This window comes from Vidua chalybeata, chromosome 5 (genome assembly GCF_026979565.1).
Source record: "Vidua chalybeata isolate OUT-0048 chromosome 5, bVidCha1 merged haplotype, whole genome shotgun sequence".
Lineage (NCBI taxonomy): Eukaryota > Metazoa > Chordata > Aves > Passeriformes > Viduidae > Vidua > Vidua chalybeata.
Window position 1 is genome coordinate 65,323,861 of NC_071534.1, and position 26,098 is coordinate 65,349,958.

At 40.6% G+C, this 26,098-nt stretch overlaps 1 protein-coding gene across 6 annotated transcripts in view; it reads left to right on the forward strand.

The window, feature by feature from the left end:
- The window catches only part of FAM107B (family with sequence similarity 107 member B), a 59,256-nt gene that overhangs the window by 20,933 nt on the left and 12,225 nt on the right, over positions 1 to 26,098 (forward strand). The window contains exon 1 of one of the 6 annotated variants that reach the window (XM_053943304.1): positions 6,857 to 6,930. The exons of 4 other annotated variants lie outside the window; for them this stretch is intronic. The gene's annotated coding sequence lies outside the window, so the exon portion shown is untranslated. Of the gene's footprint in view, positions 1 to 6,856; positions 6,931 to 17,436; positions 17,776 to 26,098 lie in introns of those variants that run through there. One more of the 6 variants, XM_053943307.1, reaches the window with a different exon arrangement.

Consider the following 26,098-nt stretch of genomic DNA (forward strand, 5'->3'; position numbering starts at 1 on the left):
ATGTGATAGGGACATTGGGAGTTACAATTTCAGAACTGTGCATGCAGGTAGTTTGTCTTTAAAACATTTTTTTTTCCTGCCCCTTGCTACTACTTGGGTTTTTTTGCCATATCATGTGTTCTATTTTACTGCTTTTTATTATTTCATTTTACAGTGTCTTACATAGACTGTGAACACAAAGTAAATTGATGGCTTCTGAATCAGAGGCTATTACAGCATTTTCCTGATTAGATGAGGCCTCCTTGCTCTCACTCAGATAAATCTTAAATAATCCAAAGCACTTTAGGTGGAAGAATAGTTTTAATAAAACTTACCCTGTGTTAAATTCCTGGAGATTTTTGTCTTTCTATCAGCAGTCCTCATTGGGATTATTAAAGTAGAGTTATTAACTTTCAGATGTTCATTAAGGCCATATTTCATTCATACTTCTCTTCAGTTTTCTTTTAGTCTTTCAATAAAACAGCATCATTGGGTCTTTGTCACATCTGGACTTGTCTCTTATGTGTAGAGGATAGAGGTGATTTACTGTCTTAATTTCAAAGTCCCAAATTTTATGCTAAGTACAGTGGCCAGTGTTCATTTCAGCTGATAGACCTTCCCTGGAGGAAGGCTGGTTCGGTAATAGCAGAGGAATGATGATGATAACGAGAGTCACTGGGCTGGAGGAATGGGCAGGTGTTAATGCTGGGCAAAGAATAGCAAAGTGAATAATGGCCAGGTAGTGAGAGTGACCCTCCGGCACTGACTTCTATTCAGACTAACTTTGTTACTCTTTCTGTGATCACAAAACTTGATTCTAATTTCTCTTCCCCTTCCTTGTTAGCATGGAGGGTGGTCCTAGCTGGGGGTGGCAGTGAGCCCACGCACTGTGCAAAGTAAAGGAAGGCTGCACTTCATTGCTGCTGTGCCCAGGCCCATTTAATCAAGTTTGAGAGTATGCATCAGCAGTGTGTGCATTTTATGGTGGTAACAGAGCCTCTTAGGCTTTAAATGCACTTTATTTCCAGTACCATGACAGGGTTTTCATCTAAGGTTTACCTCAGCATTTCCATTATAAGCCCCTGATCTCAAGGTATGGTGCTGTGCAGCAGTCTGGTTACAGAGGACTTAGTGGGAAAGGATTTTGTCAAGATTAAGAAGGGGAAAATTTTCAACTCCTTCTGAAGTTATGTCGAGTTAAAATATTGAAAGGAAAGAAAGGCTCCGTGTGTGTGATTAAAATGCTATTAAATCAAGTTTGAGGTGTTTGGAGTAAGAGGCATGTCTGTAGTACAGTGGGAACGTGGAGGGGTTAAAGGTAGAGTGGGACAGCATTTTTCATGAGGTGAGGACTGTGAAGTTGTTGGCACTGACCTGGAGTAGTAAACACAAATGTTAGCAAGGCTCCTGCAGTGAGCAGGGGCTGGAGTGACTGTAAATGCTGTTCTGCTGGAGTTCACCACCCATGTGCCGGGAGCTGTTCCAGCCACAGGATCTGCCTGCAGAGCTGTTTCTCTGCATCACCATTTCATGAGATGAGATTGCTGATGGCCTCTGACTCAATTTATTTGGCTTGATGCTGGAATGGTGTCTTCTGTTTGTTGGGAATTGTCTCTAGTTTGGAAGGGAAACTCTTGGATCTCTACTGGTGGCATATTTGTGACTTGTAATAAACTTTTCTGTGACTGTGAACCATGTGCTTGACTAAAATGTAAGAGGAAATTAGTGCGACATCTGGCCTTTGTAAGGGTCAGACTTTCATTTTTACTTTCTTGGCTAAAGTTTCATGAATTCTAAGTTAATCTGAGTTGAGTGACCTTTTGTGTGGGTAAAGCTTATCCTGCCTTTCTTTTTCTTTTCCCAATTTAAAAAGGTCTCATGGATCTGTGAAATTATAATTCCTTGTGCTGTGTAAGATGGTCATTCATTGCTCAAACACTCAGATCTAAACACACGATAGTTGGAAGCAGTTTGTGGTATTAATTAGTGGAAAAGGAAGACTTGAGTTAATCAGCTCCTAATGAATGAAATCTTAATGGTTGTATTGACAGATTCCAGTGCTGGCCTTGTGGACTGTTGTAGGATTTCAGCAGTGTGCAGCGATATTCACTTCCCAAAAGAAAGTCTGTTAAAAAAGAAATACTGTCTTTGCATGGCTTCAATTCTAAATTATCTGTATTAATTTTTAATTTTATATTTTTAATGTAAATTAAATGAATAGTTGATCTAGAACTAATAAAGCAAATGATATGTCAGATTTTTAGAGTGAGAAGGGATCTCTGGCACTAATGCTAAACAGGCTTACATGTTACTCAGCGTCCAACTTTAGTCTGCCAATCAGACTTTGTTTTTCACATATTTTCTTAATAGTTTGCACATTCAGGGAAGGTTTTTTACAAGAAACACTGTAAAAATATCAAACAGAGGTGATTCATCAAGATCGTTCTGATTATTTACAAAGGCAGTATGTGTGCCTATGTATGTGCATATGTATCTGTGTGTTTATGTGTATGTTTTAAACCAGCAGGCTTTACCCACACACAAAATGTAATGACATTGTGGTTTTTTGGCCACATTTGTGGCCATGAAATGGGCTGTTTATTCTCTTTTTAAGTCCATTTGTGGACTTAAAAATAAATAGATGTAAGCAAGATTGACACTTAAGATTATAAAGAATTCTAATACACTCTGCCAGAGTTAGGGTCATCTTTTTCCAATGATGTAAAATTCACGAGTCTTATCTTACAGTTTAAGTAGGCAGGATTTGAAATTACTGCACATCTAGAAGTGTAAGAATTAGTGAAATGCAGAAGGGTTTATTTTACAGAGCTCACTTTGGACTTTCATGGTCCACTTTGAGTTTCCTATTCTACCTAATTCCTTAAGTAAGTTGATTTCTGATTTGGACTTTTTAGTATTTTTTTTTTAATGTTCACCTTCTTACAAAATACAGAAGCTTGATGTCAGCGCTCCAGAGTGCCATGAAGGTAAATTGGAGCATGTTAGTGGATGAACACCATGCACCATGATTCTGCTCCTGACTTTAGTCCTGGGCTACCATGATAACCAGTCAGGTGGGGAGAAACTTTTCCAGAAAGTGACACCTTTTATATATATATTTATTTTTTTCCATATTGCTACCAGCTGTAACAGGGAAGTGGTATAAATTCAGTTTATGAACCCATGTTGTGTGTTTAGGCTTGCAAGGGGAGCCCTTCTGCAAGCTGACTACCAGCACAGGTGCATGCTCCTACATTCACGGTGCAAAGCACTGCAAAAAGGCTCTGGAAACTTGAAAAAACACTGGTGTCTAATGAGAAGTCTCATGTGGATTTAAACCTATATTTGATTTGAATTTATTTAAATAACTGTGAGAACATGTGCTACCAAAGCCACTTTTCTCAAGACCTAATTGCTTTTAAGTCTTGAAGAACTCATCTTGTGGATGCACGTCTGCAATTCTAAACAGCTTTAAGATAAATGTAGATTAATGAAATGTCTTGAGAGTACTTGCCTATACATGCACTTAACCTAATGGATGAATAACTGATTATATGAATGTTTCATTACAGAGAGACAGAGGAGAGTCTAAAGTTTTTAATTTAAATTAAGAAGGCTGGGACTGACTTTCATACGTGTCCAAATAGTATTCACGTGTCTCCTTGCTAGGAGTCTGCCACTCATTTACAGTCTGATCTCATCCCTCTCCAACAGGAGCAGATGGAGATTCTTGAACTTGGCCCAAATTCCTAGAAGTCTCTGCACTGACATTTTGTAAAGCATGAGAGGAACTGGGAATTTGGATGGCAGAGGGTGCAGTAACAGAGAATGGTACAAGGATGAAGCAGCAACACTTCCTGCACGTCATTCAACAGTGTGACATTGACTGTGATTATAGAATATGTCAGTGTGGCAGAATAAATGCTCCTGTCTTGCCATCTAGGTGACATCTGACATGGATATTCTTTGCTTGATTGTTATGCTCCCCATCACCCCCCCCACCCCCCCACCCCCATTTAATTAGCTCAAATTTATCATTCTCAATGACATTTTCAAACTGGAACATCCTGATACTTGAGTCTTTCCCTCTCTCCTCTCTCATTCATATTTGTATGGGAATTTTGGCTATTTTGTGGATATTTTGAGGCCTGTACTGAAGATAGATGTGAAAGCCACATGCAGATATTTCCTATTCCTCTTTCTCTGGCACATGCCTGCCTATTTCCATGTGGTCCTGGCATTCTTGCTCCCACCTGGGGGAACCTGGGAAGAAAGGCTCAGATCCCAGGGGATTTTGAACAAGACCATGACTGGTTCTGCTGTCTAATGGAACAAGCAGAGATGACTATGTGTATTATTGGAAATAAAATAGAGGGGGAAACTTTGGGTTGTTATATTTAGTTACAATAACTTTAACATTTTCCACATGGAAACATGATTCTGCCTTTTTTTAACAGGCAATTCTCCCTTGCAAGTCAGACTAGCAATCCCGTTTGCCCACAGCTTTTCTGATTGAGTTCTTATTTGCTTCTTCAGGGGCTGGAGATTTTGTGAGCAATCTTACAAGTTGATTATTCATAATTTAAAGCAAAACACTAAAGATAACAGAGAGTGCTTCTAGCGGAGTAACTTCTAAACACAAAATCCTCTTGCTTCTCTCAAAACATTAAATATTCATACCAGGAAAAGTCTGGAAGCTCTTCTAGAAAATGTGTGACTTCAGCCTCTGTGCCAGCAAGATTTGTGTTAGAACGAAATTGCCATATTGTGTCTGACTACAGTTGTCTCTGTATTTAATAGGTGTCTACTTGCGTGGTAGGCTTTTCAAAGGAGAGCTGAGAACATCTTTTGTGCATTAGTAACATTTAACTAGTAGCATTATTTTAATATGTGGAAAACCTGTGTCTCTGCATGTGTGTAAAGTTGCACACTAAGCTGAATTACTGCTTTGCAAATCATTTTCAGTTCATGAACTCAAAATTGTTCCCCTTTTTCTTGGTTTCAATTTATCAAACACAAAAGTAAGATATTGTTAATTAATGTATTTTTAGTCTCTGGGACTGGGTGACAGTATGTAAAGAAGATTGAAGCAGGTAAAGGAATTACTGCTGGTGAGTGATTAGATGGATGCTGCTTTTCAGTGCCTAGCAGGAAAACTGGCAGATGTGTAGGCTGCACACCCAATATCTGTTTAATGCAGGCTGTTGGAGTTATTATCTGTCATACCCAGCTCCGATAAGCATGGACCAATATTGTGTGCATCTTTCAGTGTAGGAGTCCTTTGCTGTCTCTCACTGCTCCCTTCCTTCTTTGTCTTTCTCTGTGACAAAATAACCAGCACTGAGAATGGATCATGTCAACCACTCTGCTGATCTGAACGCACTGAGCCAACATCCTCAGAAATTCCGCACCAGCTTCCAAGGCCCCTGTGGCATCAGTGCAGTGCTGTGGTCTCCCCTTCATGGTGCCCTATAAACCATGTTTGTACCCAGCCCAAAGGGGCTCTGGTTCTGCAGGAAGCACGATGCCGTTTGGCACTGCTGTGCAGCTGAAAGCCACACCAGAGAAAATGCAAGGAATAGTCTGCCTTTCAAGCTAAATATTCAAGCAGCTGCTTTTGAGCAACAGGCCTGCCAGCTCTCTGGATGCAATGGATAATAGTATCCCTTGCTGTTCAGTCTCCTTCTGTGCAAGGAACAGACCTCAGCTGACATTTCTTCTCAAGTTTTTTACCCTCATTTTCAGCCCTGCACATGTGTTTGTGGTTTTCTTTTAAACTGTATGATACAGTTCCTATAGTGAATCTTAATTTAATTCTTGTCTGACAAAGGTCCTCTTGTCTGTTTTACAAGAAGCATATGCTGACATCCACTCAATTCTTTTCATCAAGTATTTGGCAGTGTAATTATACACAAAGAGTTGTTCAGACCATACACCTGCTGAAAGATCTGGCCTACAGTATGTATTTTTCCCTGGGTTTTGATCTACTCAACACTTGGAAGATAATAAAAATATGATTGAGGCATAAAAATCTGCAATTTTTTATTTCAGTCTTAACTATTGGTTTTATGTTTAGTTTACTTTATTAACGCAAAAAAAATTAACTCACACTTGCTAATGCACAGATTATGTAAAGAATTTAGAAAGGCATAAAAAATCTCAAGTGCTAAATGAAACTTCACATTTTAGTGACTGTGAAGTTAATTGTATGCTACAGAAAGCTCTCCATCCCTTTTGGACAGACAAGGGATCTGTGGAATAAAGGAGACTCCTTGGATCCTTGTTGCTTTCTTCAATGGTAAATTGGGACCTAATAAGAAGAAATCACCTGGTATTTTCTTAACCTCTCATGGAGCATAGGTTTTAGTAGCAGCTGGTGAGCTGTTAGACTTTCCTAACTCAGCCTTGGAAATCTCAGGGACGGCTGGCCATGGGCATTTTACCCAAAACTCAGGTAATGTGGTAGCTAACAGTTATGGAGTTCTTGTACACCCACTCCTGCTTGTGCTCTATGGCATTCAGTTTAAATGGCTTTGTATGCAAAAGTCCTGGATCCCACATGGCGTCACTTGCTTTTTGTGAGCCAGTTCTGTAGGATGCATCACTGTCTGTCTGTCTGGTTACCTCGAGAGGGAACAACATTCATGCTGTCTTTCACACTGAATACGCCTGGAGAGTTTCTCTGATCAGTGACCTGTTTTATTGTTGTCTGAACTCTGCACTTCTGCGAGACTCAGCTTTTTTCTCTCCCTATTAACACAGATGTAGAACAGGCAGATGTTTCTATGAAATGATTGTGACATCTGTGGAGGTGGTTGAGAGCTGAGACTGAATCACAGAGTCTTCAGTGCTCTGTGTCCATTTTTGCTGTTGTCACAGTCTGTATGTCACAGCACATGGATAAGCAAATGGCAACAATGGGAATGGTACAGGGGCATGACTTCTGACTCTGTAAGTGCTACAGCTGCTTCTAGTTATACAGATATTGAAGAGATCAGTGTTACTCCAGCTTCTACATCCTTTTTTTCATGCATTTGAACTTTTTAAGGAATAAGTGGCTGATGCACCAAATAAACCAAATAGATAGGGATGAGCTCTCAAATGGAATTAAAGGCAGACTTCTGTAATCAATATAAGGACACATTGCCATTTCTCCTTTCCATCAGCTGGGTCAGAGCTGGCTGTTGCAGCAACTGGATGCTCCTTGTACATGGGGAGCAGTTGTTTTTATAGCAGCTGCCAAAATGGGACTGGTTGGGTCTTTGGGAGGGCATGAAGGACACCTTCGGTTTAACTGGGACAACTGTGCTTGCCGCCTTTCCAAAAACAAGGAGAAGCATGTTGGGGGAGAGTGAGAAAGTCCTGTGCATGGGCAGCTGTGAGAATCTGTGCTCTGGGATGGAAATCTGCCAGTGCAGCTCCTGACCACAGTGGGTACAATGTCTGTTATGAGTCAAGGGAGATACCCTGCCTGTCACTTGTACAGAAAGTGAAAAAGCCACTGCAGATGCTTCTTGTTCAATACTTTTGCCTTTTCTTGGTGAATACACAATTTACTGGGGATTTTTAATGCTAACATCCAAATTGTTTAATTTAGTGATTCTCTGGTTTCTAAGAAAATGCTTTGCATGTCTCCATGTCATTAATGCCTTTATTCAAAGTGGTGATCTGAGCAGGAGACTAATAATAGAATTTAACACTGTTGCTTTTGATTTGAGAACTGCATGAAGAATGGTGTCAAATTAAAATACTTTGTATTTTGTGTGTTGCCCTTTGTAGTCTGAACCCTTTTTGTGACAAGTGGCATGAATTTTCTACAGTTCTGGGAGAAAGCAAACGGCTATATATTTCTAATTGCTACTAGTTAGGAATGTGATATGTGTGTAATGCAAGAGAGATTGATTAGACTCATTAATGACATGAAATGAAAATGTCAGAGTATAAAAATAAGCAAACATAGTCACTGCATTTTTTATTACACTTTTGCCTTGGCTTTGGCATAATTAAAAAAGGATCATACACACAAAAAGGAATCTTGCCCTGAAAAACAGAACATCTGAGAAGAAAAAAGCTCACTCAATTATTGCCATAAACTGAGTCCCAGGGGACTGGGGAGTTGTTTAAATAATTGCATGAAAAAAATATATAGGGGAAAAAATAGAAGCAATATATATTCTGGTTTAGAATCACAATGAGAAAACTGGGTTGCCTCTCAACATGAGCACATGATTGTTTTCAGGACTGGCAGAAGCAGTGGAAACACTTCCAAACAGATCCTGGTGATTCTATGCCTGGAAGATGAGGAAGGAAATAAGTGTTCTTATTAGTGTGTTATTTTCTTTAAATAAGCTGCAGTGCCTTGTTACAAGATTTGAGGCCTTGCTTTAATAATTTAAAACTTTAAGACTTGGATCTGATGTTCAGACCCTTCTCCCCTTACCTTACCATTGAAGTGTCATCGGTAGCTGTTAGTCCTGAATTCTTCTGTGCTCCTGAGAGCCATCCAAGTACTATTTTTGCAAAATGGTTTATTGAATGGCTTTCCCTGCCTGCCTCCCCTTCCCTCCACAGACTCTTTATCTCTGAATTTGTGGCCCGTGAGGTTTAGAAGACAGAGGAACCACGAGTTCTCGGCTCCACGGGACTCTCTCCTGAGCCTGTGACTTTCTGTGGGAAAACAGGGGTACATGCCCCTCTACCACTGCAAGGGGATTTTATGACAAGCTTGTAAAAGTTGGGGAGGTTAAAACCAGACTTGGTCAGTGCAAGGCAGGAGAGAAGACCTTTCTGGGAACAGAGTGGCCTCTTCTGTATGGCAGTGGGAATACCTTCTCCTCTCAGTGCCTGGTGTGGAGATGATGGCCTCAGTGAGAGCATTGCAGGTTTTCTCATGAACTCTGTGGTCTCCTCCAGATATGCTAAAAATATCTCCTGTAATGGAGATTTAAAAAAATCTGTTGAACAGATTTTTAAATTTCTGCTATGTTTGACTCCTGCTTTAAAGAAATTGTTAATCTACCTGTTTATATCTTCTGCTGTCCCCATGTTGGTGAAGGCTCAGCTCTACTCACATCGGATGTTAACCAGCCAGATGTTCTGTATGTTCATTAGCATTAAATGTCAATGCCTGGGGCTTAAAATCAGATGAACAACTGGGTTTAAGTCACATTTTGTTTTGAATTAAGATCACAAATGAAAAATTTTGGATCAAAAACGTCTTTGGCAGAAGACTTCAGGGGTATGTAGGTGTGCTACAGCTCACCCTGGGGCAGGGAAGGGATGAGGGGCCTCTTGAAGTTCCTTCCAGCCCAATGTTCCATGTTTCAACAAAAATGTGATTACGGTGATTACAGGCTGTGCAAATTGCTGTAGATAAATTGCTTTCAGCAACTTGTGTGTGTTTTATGGCTGTCTCCATCAGTGTAGTTGCTGCAGTGTTCCGTGGGAGCAGCGTTACAGGTGCATCCGTGAGGGGCTGCAGCATCGTGTGAGGCTCCCCAGGCCATTGCTCTCGCCAGCACTTCTGCATGTGTGACTTTGTGGAGAGCTGCAGTATTAATATTGCCCACATTCCCTGAGGAATCAGATAAGCTGAGGAAGATAAATTGATTTTAGTAGATTGGCTCCAACTCATGCCAGCTGAGAGTCTAACCTAATGCTGTTTGTAATTGTATTTTGTCTGATTGTGTAATCTCAATGTAAAAATTGGAAATCTTGAATTCATGGGTTTGATTTTCTATGTACACCTAATTTCTGAGCTCCTTAATTCATGGTACACAATCTGAGTTGCATATATAAGGTGGCCTTTATTAAAGACTACAAATACTTAGGTATTAAAAAACCCCCAAACTAAACCCCGAAACCAAACAAAAAACCCCACAATCCCTCCCCACCCCCCAAAAAACAATACACCCCCACACAGAAAACAAACAAAAAAATTGAAACATCAACCACGACAAAACTACCCCCCACAGAACCAGACAGTAAGAATATCAGGTTGACCACCTGAAAACAGAGTATTCTGAAACACTGTCTTGACATTTTCCATCTATTGAATACTGGGAACTCTCTGTTCCAATTTATTTTTAAACAAGTGCTCTGGGAACACAAATGAAAATGTTTCAAGTATTTCCACACAGATTTATTTTAGTAGAATTTATTCTGAAACTCATTTTTGTTGTAAAAACATTACTGGGCCAGATTTATCCCCGGAGTAATTGCCCTTGATTTTTAATAGCATTGCAAGAAGGGTAAATTTGGCTTGTATTTAATTTATAACACAGGAAATATGTACAGCTACAGAACATCTTTACCCAGGCATGGTACACAAGGGGAAAACATGCATGGTTCTATCAGTGCTTTGTTAATTTAATTGTAACAACAGATGTAGCATTTCATTTATTTGACTGTTGTTACTGAGTTGCTATTCCAACTGTACCCCTGTTCTGGGGTCCACAAGGTAACAAGAACAGGAACCTGTTGGAGTGAACCCAGAGGCCCAAAGATGCTCAAGGGGCTGGAGCACCTCTGCTCTGGAGACAGCTTAGAGAGTTGGGGTTATTGAGCCTGGAGAAGGGAAGGCTCTGGGGACACTTTAGGGCGCCTTTCAGTACCTGAACTGGCTACAAGAGAGCTGGAGAGGGACACTGGACAAGGTGGAATGGCTTTAGACTGAAGGAGGGCAGGTTTAGATGAGGTATTAGGAAGAAAATCTTTACTGTGGAGGGTGGTGAATTGCTGGAATAAGTTGCCTAGAGAAGTGGTGTCTCTTGCCATCCCTGGAAGTGTTCAAAGTCAGGCTAAACAGGGTTTTGAGCAACCTAGCCTAGTGGAAGGTGTCCCTGCCCATGGCAGGGGTGTTGGAAGTAGATGATCTTTTGAGTTCCCTTCTAGTCCAAACCTCTGTATGATACTCAAAGTATATGTCTGTTTTCCCCAGCTACAACACGGAGTGAAAAGCTTCAGACCTTCTTGAAATGTTAAGCAGTTTTGCAACTTCCTCTCTCTTTCTGCCTCAATAATCTAATATTTTTGCTGATAGCACTTGGTTTTGAATCTGTGAGATGTCTTCCTTTCTGCTTATATCAACACCTGTTTCTTTCTGTGTTTGGAGAAAGAAAAATGCCACAGAGAAAGTTCTTTCCTCTTTGGTTTTTTTTATTCCCTCCTCTCTTCCCTTTTTAGGTTACAACATGCTCAGAGTTGATTTTAAAGTGGAGCTCTCTAGGAGGTGCAGTTTAGGCACAATTATGTTCAGTGGCATTTGGTATGCGTTCAAGAAAGTGCTTCCATTAAAGGCATTTCTTAAATTGGAAACCAGAGTAGTAAACTAGTGAGTGCTACTTGTGTTTGGTGGCCTGGAAATAACAGAAATATTTCTACGGGTATTTCCAGTGGTGCGGTTTAAATTGCTTTCAAACAGAAATTTGTGCCTCTTGCTTAACCAGGACACACAGAAGTGAGATGTTTCCAGCTGTGTTATGGGTAGTGGTATGTGGCCATATCTGTGGCTGGGGAGAGCAGTAATTCTGCTCAAGGGCTTCCTTCATCTGTGTGGATGTCCTGGCTCCAGGAGAGGAGCAGCATCTCTCTTGCTGTTGGACTGCTTCTGTGCACAAGCACCCAAAAATGTGTTTATCCCCTCCTCATATAAATGTCATCACTCAGAGAGTCATGGAAGGCTTTGAGTTGGAAGAGACCTTTGAGCTTCATCTAGTCCAACTCCCCTGTAGTGGGTAAGGACATCTTTCACTCAATTGTGTTTCTCAAAACTCCATCCAGTCTGACTTTGAACACTTCCAGTGATGGGGCATCCAGAGCTTCTGTGGACAGCCTGTGCCAGGGTCTCACTGCTTTCATCATAAAAAATTTCTTTCTTGGTGACCCTTCTCTCCATTCCTTTAAACGGTTTGGCTTCTAGATGTGAAAGCCCTTTTCTCTCTTTGATTTTCCCAATTTTTGGGACTTTCCACAATTGCTTAGTGGTTTACTCACCTTCCTGTACAGGAAGGAAGGGTCTTTTATTACTCTTGTGTAGCAGGTAGTTGGGGGTTTTTCTTCATTTCAGGTCTCATGCTGTAGATCACAGGAGCACATTGCTCTCAGTATTTAGATTACTACTTCAGACCAACAACATTAAAGGCACTTGCAGTCATTTTGTTATCTGGATAATTAATCCACAAGGTATTGCACACAATGTGGTGAATAATACAGGAAATGATTAAGCTGAGTATTTTCCCTGGGTTTACATCACACTGTATGTGAATCTGGAAGTATGCTGGAGATAGTGTAAAAAGCAGTGGCAGGTTGGATTTGTTCAGTACTGCTGTAGTTTATGAAATTTGAGCTGCAGTTTCTAACTAGTTTGATTTTTGAAGGAACCTTGCCCATTGCTTTAAAAAAGCCATTTGGGAATCTAGATTCTCTGGAGTTCTGATAACCTCAGTGGTAGAAGGTGAGAGTGTCTGGAAGCTGCTTGAGAGTGATGATATTTGACTTTAGTGCTGAACAAGCTGCTTTGATTTGCCCTCTGGATAACCATGCTAATGCTATAAGGAGCTTGCTTTCCCATTTTAGCTGCAGCAGTTAAAGGCCTAAAGGTAGGTGACATGAATGCTTCTATAAATATGTATGTTTTAATCAAGCCATTGTTTATAATTAGATAATAATCATAATGGTATAAATAAGGGTTAGAGTGGGATGCATAAAAGGTCTTAAGCAAGAGAGTGACAAGTGGTTGATGTCTTTAGTTTTTAGCGGAGGTATTTGGGTAAGATTTAGAGCCGGCAGTTGCAGCTGAACAATGCTGATTCATCTGATGTAAGGAAGGGTAGAATGAGGTGTGAGAAATTGGATGAAATTCTTGTTGCCTTGGCCTCCTGTGTCTACCTTACTCATTTAATATACTGCCTCCTCCTGCTTCTCGAGTCACTTGTTGAAGTAATGAAGTTGTCCCATGGGAGGTTTTTGGAAAGGGATGTTTAAAAGACATGTTCAGAGGTTTTCTACTAAATGGATATCTGCACTTTCTAGCAATAGAAAAAAAAACCTGGATGGGATAAAAATCTTTGAATTCTGCATAGATCTTGTTTCCTGATAAAGAGTCTGTGATGTAGCCTTTACAACCTTACCCATCTTGGCTCTGCTATAAAATTACAAATTTGTTACCTCCCTACTTGTGAGAGTAGTACTTCTGAGGGTGCACAGGCACATTTGCTGGCATGCATTTTAGTAAAGCTGCTGTTACTGTGTGGGAAAATTCTTCCATTGATTTCAAACTTCTAATGTTTTTATTGTAATTTTTTATCACTGTGTGAATTTAACTAAACATTGTTTTCCTGGAAGCACTGTGTTTTCAATGGTTGTTAATGTTTATGTTGAATGGAAGCCATAGGAAAGCACTGAACACAGTAGGGTGCAGATCAGAATTAATTTGTAGACATACTCTTATCAAAACCTGCACCCCTGCCCAGCCACAAAGATTCCACCAGGCCATGAGGTGTATGTGTACTTAAGTGTGTTGGTAAGAGGGAAATAGCTTTTGAAAAGAGGATGTTGCACCCAAAACTATGGGGTTGATGGCTTAGCTACATATTGAGATAGTGCCATGCTGCTGGGCTCTCATGGCGTGGCAGTCACCCTGCTCAAAGGCACATACTACTGTATCTCATGCAGCCCAATTTGCAGCAAACAAGTTAGCAGTGCTGGCAAGGTCAGGTTTGGGGATGAGGGTGGCAACCAACATCTTTTTATCTGGGAAATCACTTAATATCACTTTTTTAATATCACTTTTTATCTGGGAAAGTTACTTAAAATGTGAGCAGGATATTACCTTTGTGTGAAAGATGAGCTGACAGTGTCTCCCTGTTAAGGACACAACGTTAGCTGAGCCCAGTCAGTAAAATTTGCAAAGGTTCTACTATTTGTAAGTCCCAAAGGCCTTTGGCTTCCAGGAAGATAGAGTGTATAAAATGGGGATAATGATTCAGTCATCTGTGTAGACTTACGGAGCATAGTGACTCCCTCAAGTGTGAACAGTGAGGTTGCTCTAATTTCTGTTCCAATTGCCATTTGTAAAATAAATGTATAACATGGGGTCTAATGAAACTCAAATAGGATTGATATTTTGTCATTTCAGAGTTACTGGGATTCTAGTCTTTTCATACAAGTTGTTCTGTAGGGTTCAAGGGATCTGAGTCTCTGCACTAGCCAGTCGTGTTTTTGCTGGTACAGCTGTTCCCACTCTGGAGTAACCTTGCTTGATACTGGTACAGACTTATCCCTGTGCTGATTTTCACAAACACATTGCACAGAAGCTGCAATCCCAGCTGACTGTGCCTGTATCTTCTGAGGGTTTTGCTTCCTTGCAGGGCTGTTTGCTAATGCAGCTCATGATTTTCTCTAGAGTCTCTCTATGAGGAGCTGGGACTGGCTGGAGCAGAGTGTTGTCTGCTGGAAAGATCCTTAAGATGCTCATCTGGATGAGCAGACACCCACATTCACCATCTTCATTTGCCAGTTGCAGTGTGCTGCCACTGGTACCTGTGGTGTTGCTGCTCTCAGCAGTGCTGGAAAGGTGCAGGTGCGAAAACAAGAAGTATTAATGACAAATCTGAGCAGGGGAAGGCTCCTGGATTACTTCTGATATCCTAGCTTGTATAAATAAACTGGAAGTGGATCCTGTTGCTGCCTTTGTTGTGCTTCTGTGCAGCTTGTCTGATCTTTTGTGGGGATCCATGGGACCACATCCTCTGTGCAGGCAGGCTACTGGGTTCATTGTATCAGGTCAGAATCTTGTGTTCAACATCACATATCTCGATGATATGGAAAAAGTTGTGGCTGGTTTGTTAACATTCACATGACTATTAACATTCTTAGATGAAATGGGATTTAATTATAGCAAGCATTTGCTTCAATCTTAAACACTAATGTATGTATTGAACTCACACTGGGGAAGTGGTGAAGGTGCGGTATTTACACCCTGCTGAGCACTGAGGCTGTTGAGGAATACATGCTGTTTTAAAGAGGACAGATTTTGACAAATGGCTCTCTGTCTTACTATGAACATGCTCAAAAAGAACGTGCTGTATTCACCAGTGGGATAGGAAAGCCCTCAGGCTCCCAGCTCTCATTCCAGCTTTTCAGTGTAGATTTTTGTCTTGGAGTCATTTCTGAGAACATATTTACTAGTGTAGCTTAAAAAAAGCATGTGTTTAATGTGTCTCTTTTTGTCATTGAGATGATAAATTCACAGACAAAAAAAAATCACTGGGGACTTCGGTAATAGCTTGGGAAGGAAGAAATTCATAAAAATAGGCTTGGGGTGAAACTAGTGTCAATCTTTTAGGCATGAGACTTCTAAATCCCTAGCATTTGTTTTGCAGCACCAAGAAGTTCACAGCCTCTGTGTTATTAACTCTAACATCTTTCTAAATTTTATTCTGTGTATCTCTTAATCCATAACTTTGTACTTTCTTTTAAACATCATCAATTTAATTTTCTAAACTTCTTTCAGCAAATTACCTGTTTGGATTTTGCCTCTTGATTCTAAAGCAAGTCTTTGTTCAATCCTAAAAAAAAAAAGAGTGGTTAACATGAAATGGCTCCAAAATGTCTGACAAAATGCTGCCTATAATAGAACAAAGCATAGTGTTGTGGTAATTGATGATGTTTCTTATTGATTTGCTCATCCAAAAAAGCCTGTCTTGCTCTCTCTGCATTTGATATCCAAAATGTTGTCTTGCACTGACAACCACAGCTTGTTCCAGAGTAATTTAAGGCTCAGCAACTTGCTCAGCATCACAAATCCAGTTTTTGGTAAAGCTGAGAATAGAGCCTCTCTCTTCTGTCATGGCTCAGTTCCTCACTGTAATTGTGGGGCAGCTTTCCTACTGACTGAGTCTCTGATGTGACCAAGCCTGTTACAATGAACAGTGCTACTTCAAATTTTGATGAATTCCCCTCGTTCAGTAATTTTTCGCAGTTTTAAAATACAATCCCTCAGTGAGTCATGGCAAAATATGTTTGTCTAATTAAAAAAAAAGAAGCAGATGTTAATATTCTACTTTGCAGTCTGGAGTTCTCCACTGCTTGGTAAGCAAGCAGGTTGAGAAAGTGACTGTGTTGTAAGATGAGACAACTGTGGTGTTTGTAGGAACTTAAGCAACTTGTGTTAAAACGTTTGAAAGTGTTCTGGCAGTTTGGTCTGGCGTAGTCAGGTTTATGGGACTAGTAACACATCAAGATTTTACAGTAAAGGGGCTTCTACCTACTTTTATTTTTTAAGAAACAGTGCTCACATTTGCAGATCACCTTTCCCTCATTTAGGTGCAAGCCCAGGAATTAGCAATGCATGAGATGCTTATATAAATATCAATTTATTTTTCACCTTTAGTCATAAAGAAAGTTCCTCTAGTAAGTCCATACATCTTTGTAGGTTAGGCAGCCATAGAGAAAACTAGTAATTAATTTAGTGATAAGAAGCATGAGAGGCAGTGCTTGAGCAATGTGACATGGCACAATGTTTCCACCTGGAGTGCTGATTATTCACCTGTGACCATTTGTTGGAATGCTTCTGCTTGGAAAACAGGGGTGTGCTTTTTTAAAAGTCTTGGATGCCACATGGGCTCATTGAAATTTTAATTACAATTTTTCTCTGTGTGTTTTTTTGTTGTTTTATTTTTTAATAGTCCATTTAGTTATTGAAGGAGATTGGGAAAAGGATGACAGAAACACCTCTTGCCATTTCTTCCTTTCTTCTACAAATGTCTGAGACAGTGAGATGATGTCCAGCTGAGGATACTGCATGGTGACATTTTTAAGGAGGCTTTAACATGCAGTTTATTGCCAGTGTAGAAAGTTTGCTTGCCTGAAAGTTTCCCCTCTTTGCTGGCAGGCCCAGCAGGTGCTCAGAGCCCTCCAAGTTGTGTTTTCAGCAGCAGAACAAAGAGTAGGACTGGCTTCAGGCATGAAGAGGTGCAGCTGGCAGTGGAGGTTGCGATTGCCTCTATCAATAGGTATTCATCCTATTAATTAAGCTGCTGTAAAACCCAGCTAGAGGAGAGTTTTTCAGCCTGCCTGTTGTAAAGTAAGCTGAGTCACCTGTGAAATGATAATAAGAGAGCTCCAAGGCTTGTGACTAGGCTTTTTTTCAAACCCTCTTCTCTTGGGGCTGGCAGCAGCCTCTTTCATAAACGTGGCTTCCAGACCCTCTGTGAATGACAAATGGCACTCGCTTCTCTGGAAGCTCTGTGTGCTTTTGTGAACCTTGACTAGCAGGAGCCAAGCTGTGACCTCACACTGCTTTTGTTCCTCAGCTGTAGGCATGTTATGATAAAGACTTTCAGCCCCTTTCTTGGCTCTACTGAAGTCTTGTTTTGCAACCCTTTGGTTTTTGGCTTCTTTAAGGTTTTTCTTTATTTTTGAGCAGGAAGAAGGAAGCGTGTTCTAAGCCCACTTGCACATTTTCCTCTATGAGACCAGTGTAAACTAGTGTATGACTTTTTGGGATGCAGGTGGTTTGATTTAACCATTTGATGGAGATCCTTGTAATGCCTCTTAAAACTACTCAGAGCTTTTTTCTTGTTCAAATTACATAATTCAGAGTTCTTGCGTTTCAAGTTTAGGTCTAGTTCAGTTCCACTTCTGTAGGATATAAATCAAGTGAGCTGCCCTCTCTAAAGCCCTGGAGAAGGATGTGAGGAGCAGGTCCTACAAACTCCAGCTCACCCTCTTCACAAGTGCTGCTGAGGAAGGACAGCCTGAGACTTTCCTCCAGGTGGTCTCTCAAGCAGAAAGGTAACAATTGTAGGAAATTCCTTTCCTGCCACCAGTTCACAAGCTCAACAAACAATCCCTTTGTGGAGGCATTGGGGTCATCCTTCTAGTTTCTTACTCTTCTTTGCTAACTACTTGGAATTTGTTAAACAGTTCCCTTCTGGAGGGATTAGGGAGTGGTGGTCTGTTTCTCCCTTCCTGAACTTTTTCAAGTCTTTCTAAAAAGAAAAGAAAAAGTTGACAGTAAACATCCTAGAAACAGTCCCATGTCACCATACACAAAAAAATCTGTCAAATTATATGTTCTGTCAAATTATATGCTAAAATCTCCCTTGTGTTCATGCTAAGCTTGTGCGACTGCTTTTGTTTTAGGTATTGACATTCTGGGATCTTCATTCTAGGGAGGCTGAGAAGCCAAAGGCAACTGAGATGTGTGAATAACGCATCAGTCCCGTTCAGATGGAGGCTTGTTTCTTTAAGAGAACAACGCCCTTCCGCCTGAGCAGCGAGCTGCTCCGCTGCCCTTTCATGCGCAGCCTTCTGGCTGATACTCAGCCCTGCCCTGGTGCCACAGCTTCCTGATTTATGAGCTTGCAGGAGAAGCTGCTGATTGTATCTGCTCATCAAGAGCACCAGTGAAAAGTCACCAGATTTGACAGATGTGACTGAGTGTCAACATTTTCCTCCATTTTTATTTTCTGTACATTCCTGGGTTTCAGACCTCTTGTTCTTCCTATCAGACAGTGAGCAGATGATGTTCCTCTCCATGCCCTGTGGCATGTTGTGTTGTTTGCAGAACGCCTGTTGATCACTGTTGTATTTGAATAGTCATGTGTATTGGGCTTGGCTGTTCTAAGCCCACTTGTAGCTTCCAGGAGGCTTGTGCTGGCTACCGTACATTCTAACACCCACTCAATCCTTTTAAACCATTACAGCATCGTGCTCTTGGTTAAGGTCATGAGTAGGGTGTGGAACAGCCTTTTTGAAAAATTTCTTACTCTACCTCACTTTTGGAAGATTGGTCATCAGTTCTACTGGTGTGCTCATTTTTGCTTTTTCCTTCAGGTCTTGTTTTCCCTCCTTTGTAGTGGTTTCTTTTTCCACTGAGTTGCAGTGCAGAGCCTCATACTAAAATTTATCTGTGCCAGCTGAGAGTGGATAAAACAGGTCTGGGCAAGGAAGGGTGTCTCTTTGTGGACACAGTGCAGGCTGGAATGTGGATGTAGTTGCCTGAGCCAAGACTAACTCCTTGAGGTGAAGGTTTTATTTCTTTCCTGTGATTAAGCTGGGAGTGTGTGTTAGTTTGGAGTAGCAATAGGTTTAAGGAAATTATTTCTTTTTGTTTCCTTTTGTCTGTTTCTAGGAAATCTGTGTTAAGAAATCAAAACAGGCTGGATTCTTGCTCTGAACCATTTATCACCAAAGAGAAAGGGAAAAAAGCAATCTTTGCTAGTTCTGATTTTTCTTTTTCCTCCTAGGAAAAGGGTTTCTTCCTAGAAAATGAAAAGAACTTGAGTTGTTGAGTTGGCAGATAATTGATACATATCTGCCCGGTCTGAAGAAGTACTTAGCTTTTACATAACTACCTATGAGTCTGTTTAGGAAGCTGCCAAGCTGCAGTGAACTGTGTGGTTTTCATTACGTCCGTGTATTTTAACTTGTTGCAAATGGCCTTCTTTTATGGGTGGTTAGAATTCCTTTTAAGTTGTCATTCAGAAAGCCCCAGAGGGGAGGGGAGCTGTGACAGCTCAGCAGATCGTGCTGTGCCCTAACTCCAGGCAGGATGCTGCTGTGCCCTAAGGAGCAGCACGTGGCACGGAGCAAAATCTGGTTCAGCACCCCTGCTGTGCTCCTTTGGCAAGACTTGGGGATTTACAGCACTGGAGTAACTGAGGCAGCATGAGAAATACTTTGCTTGCTTGGTCTCATTTTTGATGCTGTAGCTCCTGAATGCATAACTACCTGATTAATGCAGAGATTTTAATCTTCTTACCCCCTTGCAAACACTTATTAATTGTACTCACAGATTTTAAATTTGTAGAACTAGAAGGGATAATTATGATCCTGTAATTTGGTCTCTCCATGCAACTGAACACAAGTCTTTTACTAAATCGGTGGCTTTATTCCCCTCACTTTAAAAGTGTGCTCCTTATTTATGGAATTTGTTTTCTAGCCTCAATACCCAGTCATCAAAATTTCTCAAAGCATTGTCAGACTTGTTGCTTATATGATTATTAGGCTGGTATTAATCTTCACATCTTAAAAATCAAATGAGCAGAGCTGCTAGAGCAGCCTCAATATAAGACACATTCTCCCATTTACAGATGTTCCTCTTCCATTTGCTTTTAATTTCCTAATTTCATTTTAACAAAGAAAACTTTGTTTGCTGTGCAGTTTGTTTGCTGTTTGTCTTGTTTACAGGGTTGCTAAAGTAACCTGCCTCTTCTCTTGCTCCAAATTTTCTCACATCTATTAAAGGAAATTCTAACCTTTTTGGCTTGCATCTGACATAAACTTCTGCCTGGTTGGATATTTGCTAGGACCCTCCGTCATCATCATCCTCACTATCATCATGGCATCTAGAAGTGGATTCGTGTTCCAGGAGAATGACCTACACCCTTTGGTCCTGGACATTGTTCGGCCTCACTGGGACACACATTAGTCTTTAATCTTTCTCTCTAGATCATGTGAAGAAAATACAGAGCAAGTGGAAAAACAATCGCTGTCAACATGTTTCTCTCTTCCCTGGAGGAATCTTGCTAAAGTCCTGTGAACTAGATTTTAACACGATTCGAGGTTCACCAGTCTCCTTTTAGGTATCTCAAGTCAGATGTTTGAAATGTTTGCAGTCTTCCAACTGATAAGGGGCTGCTGGTTGCTCTGGATTTTGCCCTCTCCCCCAGAAATACCTGTTTAATGTTAAACATTTTGTATTTGAAGAATCTCTATTCTCTAATGCTGATGTTTGCAGAAATATAATGACTTAGAAGTAAGACTTCCTGCTAAAATTGTGGGGGATTTAGTATGTTTGCTCTTTCAGTTCAGCATTTTTGTATATAAACATGGGTTTGGGTCAGTCTCCCCCCTTCTCCCTCCCAAGTTTTTCTCTCATGTTCCCATTTGCAGGAAGTCCTTTACCACTGGGTGCCACTGTTTGATAGTTCTTAACATTTGCTTCAGTGAAGCCCTGAAGAAACTCTCCCCTTACTCTTTGGACTTCTGATTTTAAATCAAGGCTCAGTTTTCATACAGCATCCTATGTTTTGATGTAGGAAAATTTGATTCAAACAAACTTGCCCTGATTTTTAATTTAGTGGCCCACACTGATGGGTCTGCAACACTGAATGTGCACTGTAGCTGCAGGGAGTATAAACTGATCTTATTTGCTTTTCTGCTTTTAAAATCTCTTTTAAAAATGTTACATTCCAGAATTGTATATGAATCACTGTTGACCCATGTATAAATAAATTGCTTGTTACCTTTGGGGATTAATCTAGTTGCAAACTCTGCTGCTGAGTGCCTTTCCTAAGAGGCATAATTTCAATTATCATCTCCTGAAAATCATGTTACTGCACTGTTATAATTACATGTGTAGTGTTTGGTGGAATTTATGTGTATATTCAGTTGTGTGCCTTTGCCATGATTTATTCCTTTCAAAGGACTGACATAGATGAGAGGGCAGCAGGGTGTGCACAACGTGCTATTGTTCTGCAGGGCAAAAGCACTATTGTCACTTAGGGTCTTTTGGATGAGAGGTATCCAAAACACTGGGGCTTCTTGTCATCAGAATGGCTTTCCACACCCTAGACCTGTCTTGGGATTTAGATAATCACAGGATCCTGAGCAAAATGAGTATGGGGAATATAAAGTCCTTAAGAAATATGCAGGGAATTTAGGAAAGACAAGTGATGTAAGATGCACAGTGTGTCTTATCTGCTCTGCATCCCAGACTGGAGTCATGGTGTTACAGTGGGTGGACGACAGACCGGGATTTAGGGAAGATGAATGCTGTTCAGTGTGCAGCTCTTCATCCTGCATCTGTCTTTTCCACTGCCTGTGTCTGACAAAAAGGAGACCTTTTGGAAGGTCTCCATCTTTTCCTCTCTCAGTATTCTTAAAGCGCCTTGTGTGCAGACCTCTTCTTGCAGCAGGAGGGGAGAGGCAGTTTCTTTCTTTCTTTCTTTCTTTCTTTCTGTCTTCTGCCTCTCATTACACAGCTGCATTGACGCCTCTTCAGTATTTTAACCAAACAAGACAAGAAAGAAATGCAACCAACTATTTAGAGCTGATCCTTTCAGCTGGTTTCAAAGCCAATGGCAGAGAGCTTCCTTGCAGATCTTACAGCCCAAGGAAAATTTCTTTAGGATTAATAAAAATTCTTCTCATTGAGTTTTTTAGTCGAAGATGTGAGGCTGTTCTTAAGGCTGTTTGCATCTTCTTGCATCTCTTTCCCAAGCAAACTATAGACCAAGAGGAAGGAACTGGTTTGTCCTCACCAGCATTGCTCTCCAGTCCTTTGCCTCTCTGGGGGTCAAGACTGTTCCCTCCACACCCAAGACTTGACTGAACTTCAAAGCCCTGGAACAGAGATTGCCTGGTGCTGTTTAAATTGAATGGTAGCCATGAGCAGTTCTTTGCATTTGAGAGAATCATAATACTGCCCCAGATCTTGCACTCTGCCTTCCTTTAGGTGTCAGTGCCAATGCAAACATCTTTAAAATGGCCCTCTTTCTTCTGGTTTCTCATTTAGTGGCTGTTTTATCTGTGCTTTGTTGATGTTACTCTCAGCAGTACTTAAGGGAAGAAAATGAGTGTTAACTGGATTTCCTTCAGGTTTTGAGTGGGTTAGGTCATTTTAATATCGTCAAAAGTGACAACAGGAACAGCTTCAGGAGCCAGCAAGCTCTGCTTCTTTCCATGTCCTTGACATTACTGACATTGCTTTGGGCTGCCCTAATCAAGTGAGCCCTAGTTCCTAAGAGAATTCTATGTGGTCTGCCAGTCTTGTGGCAGCTGTGGAACTAATGAAGCCATGATACCCAGTGTCAGGGGAGTGCTGTGAGTTAAACTGTCCTGGCATGGGATGGACAGAACTTTGTCAGCCTTGGGATGGGATGTGAGATTTTGAAGTGCACAACAAAAAGCGAGATTTGCCTTCCAGAAATGAGTAGTAGTTTCTAAGATGCTCTTCTCTTTCATGTGTGGAGCCATAAACAAAAGCCAGATGCCTGCTAAAGGGTTTGAAAGGTCCGTGATGTTAATTTTGAAGAACAGTAATGTAGTAAGTAACCTGGTAGCAAGATAGTACTCAGTGGGCAATCCCAAGTACATGCTGCCCTGAATGTGTTTGATTTTGAGGCAGGTGAAGACACTACTCTTCAGATCTAGAAGCAAAGCTGTTGTCACTGGGAAGTGGCAGCTTTATTGAACAAAGAATGAGGGACTGGGAGGAATTGCAGCCACCTTCCCTCTCCCTCCTCAGGCAATGTAGTTGTGTTTTGCCATGGCCCAAACTCCATCCTCCCTTTCAACCACAAAAGACAGTATGAGTAAGAGTCAAATTCCTTTGTTGTTGTCTGGGGCTTGAGCATCTTGGCTGGGAAGAGTATTTTGTATTCTGTTTTCAGGAACTCTTCCTTTGAATTAAAGGGTGAACTGTGGGAAGTTATTAATGACATCTATAATCAAGGATTAATCAAGTAAATCTCTCTAGTCGAGTGCTTCTTACTGCACCGAGAGCATAGAGATAAAGACGATAGCGGTGTGAGCTTTCATGTGCAAACAGTGCTGAGGTGCTGCCTGCAAAGCACACTCTGCATTTAAGCAGCTCTTTTACTTTCTACCCAAGCTGGCTGATGTGAGGTGGTGCTTGGTCATGTAACATCTGAGCAGAGACATGCTGAAGAATTTTTATTTCAATTCTTCGTGAAATAGGAAGGGGGAGAGTAAAACAAGATTTTTTTTTTCTCTCCAAAGAATGCCTTTGGGTTACTTGTAGCAAACTGCAAATCTGTGCGGTAGTTTAAAAAGCTAAAAATGTAAGTCTTAAAACAAAGTGTTTGATGCTTTACAGTACAGCTCAGAACAGATGTTAAAGCTTTTTCGAGAATAAAATCTTCAGGAGGTATTCAGTGTTTCAGCTAGTGCTCCTGTGGAAGATATTAGTTCAGGAATTTATTAAGGTAGAAAGGAAATCACGTGAATTTAGTCTTAATGTAACTTTTGGATCTAATATAGTCTATTATTTTCATGTCCATTGGTATTTTTAGGCATTTATTTATCTCCTTTTTAAGGGGCCTCAACTCTACCTCTGCTTTCACAGCTGGAAATAATTGTGGGAATCATTTGAAGGGTGAAAATGCCAAATAAATGTGTAATAATATAAATATATGGTGTCTCACAGGAATTTTTATATTCAGATTCCATATGTAGAGGGTGATTTCTGGTATGAAGAATATCAGATAGAAAATAAATGCAATTCCCTGAATGCCATATAAACATGAGAGAGTTGTGGTTTTTTGGTGGGTTTTGGGGGGTTTTTGGGTTTTTTTTTTGTTTGATTTTTTTTTTTTTTGTTTTTTTTTGGTTTTTTTGGGGTTTTTTTTTTTTGTTTTGTGGGGTTTTTTGTTTTGGTTTTGTTTTTTTTGGGTTTTTTTTTTGTGAATTTCTTTGTCCTGTGGAAGCCATGGGAGCCCTGTTGTAGCAAAAACGGGTAGCTGCTGAATCCTTAACCTGGCATTGTTAAGATATCTATTAAAAACACTGCTATCTGTCTGTAGTTCTCTTTGTACACATGTTTCCAGTGTTACTACCATTAAGGGACTTGGTGGAAAAAACCCTCTGTAGATAGAATAAAAAGTTAATAATATTGGAAGCAAAGGTATCTGCTGGACATGTTCCCCCAAATGTGACTCATGCTTCTGGCATGCTCTGGTTTGGTTGTATCTCTTCAGCAGGACCAGTTTTTGAAGGGTCTTTTCTGTTTTCTGTGAACTTACTTGTGCTCCAAGGAAATTAAATGAGAGTTGCAAGTATGTGACTGCTTGGTCTTGGCTCTTCAAGGCTGAGATACTTCTTGATTACTCCAAGAGCATCTTTTTGTCTAGAAACATTAAACTTCTGTCTGGGAGGATACTTGAAGTAGTTTTTGTGGAGAGGCATTTTCTTTGTCTAGTGGGGTGTTGAAATTGCTTTGCAGTTGTTTGAGGAGTTAAAATTTCTCTTCCATGCAGGATCCCCAGTTTATTCTTTCTCTCTGTGGATCAAAATCCACATATACCAAAGAAGTGGTGGACAAAGACTGTGTTAGTTACTCAAGCACGACAAATTAAGGTAGATAAATACTTTTGTGCTGCTTGTGCAGTAACAGCTAATTCAGCAAATGCACTGGGAAAGCACCTGCCAAATTAGTGGGTGTATTAAGCCAAGCTCAGCTAAAACATCCCCTGAATCCAAATCTCCTTTATTTGGAGCGAGGTAGCAAGGAAACACAGCCATGGATTGTGCATTCTCAGTCGATCTTGTAACAGCAGATGGTTAAAAGGAGCCTCTCAGATGCTCTTCAGGCAGCATATTCCTGCTAAGTGATTATTTGGATTATTAATGTCCCACTGTAGCACCTAGCGATGATCTGAAAGCAGCTTTATGGGCTGTGACTTTTGTGGTGATGAGCACTAGAGACTCATGGAATTAAAAATGTTTTAATTGTTATTGCTTGAACATTGATTAAACTTGTTTAAGGACTTTTAAGGGATTCTGTCATCGAGCTTGACTGGTTTATTGGTATGAGCCTGAACCTCAGAATGAAACTCTGGGGATAAACTGCTCTGTTCCTGTCTGCTCTTGGTGTGGTGAATCCTTTGTGCCTCAGTTTCCTTTTTATGTGAAACTTGCCTGTGCTTTGTAAATGTTAGCTTTTACAGGGTGTGGATAGAGATCACCTTATCTTAATTGTATTGTTTGCATATAATATTACACAGTGACTGTGCAGGACTTTGTTGGTGGGCACCAGCCAGGCTGAGGTTTGCCAGAGGTGTGAGAGAATTCACTGAGTGAGAACTGGGTGCCCTGCGTTGCTGGCTCTGTTTGGAAATCCTAGTTGAAGTCATTTGCAGCTTAATCACACATGGAAAGACTCTTCCCAGGAGAGTTTTTATTCATTCATGTTTGCTGCTAGTAGAGTTCATGTTACAGTAGGAAACCACGATTCCTGACCTCTGAGTTGAATACATGTTTTAAAAACAGTGATGGGGCAGAAGAAAGAAGAATAAATAACCTTCACTTTAAGGGCTTGCTCAAACGAAATCGATGTGCTGCAAATTACAGCACCACACTTTGAGAAATG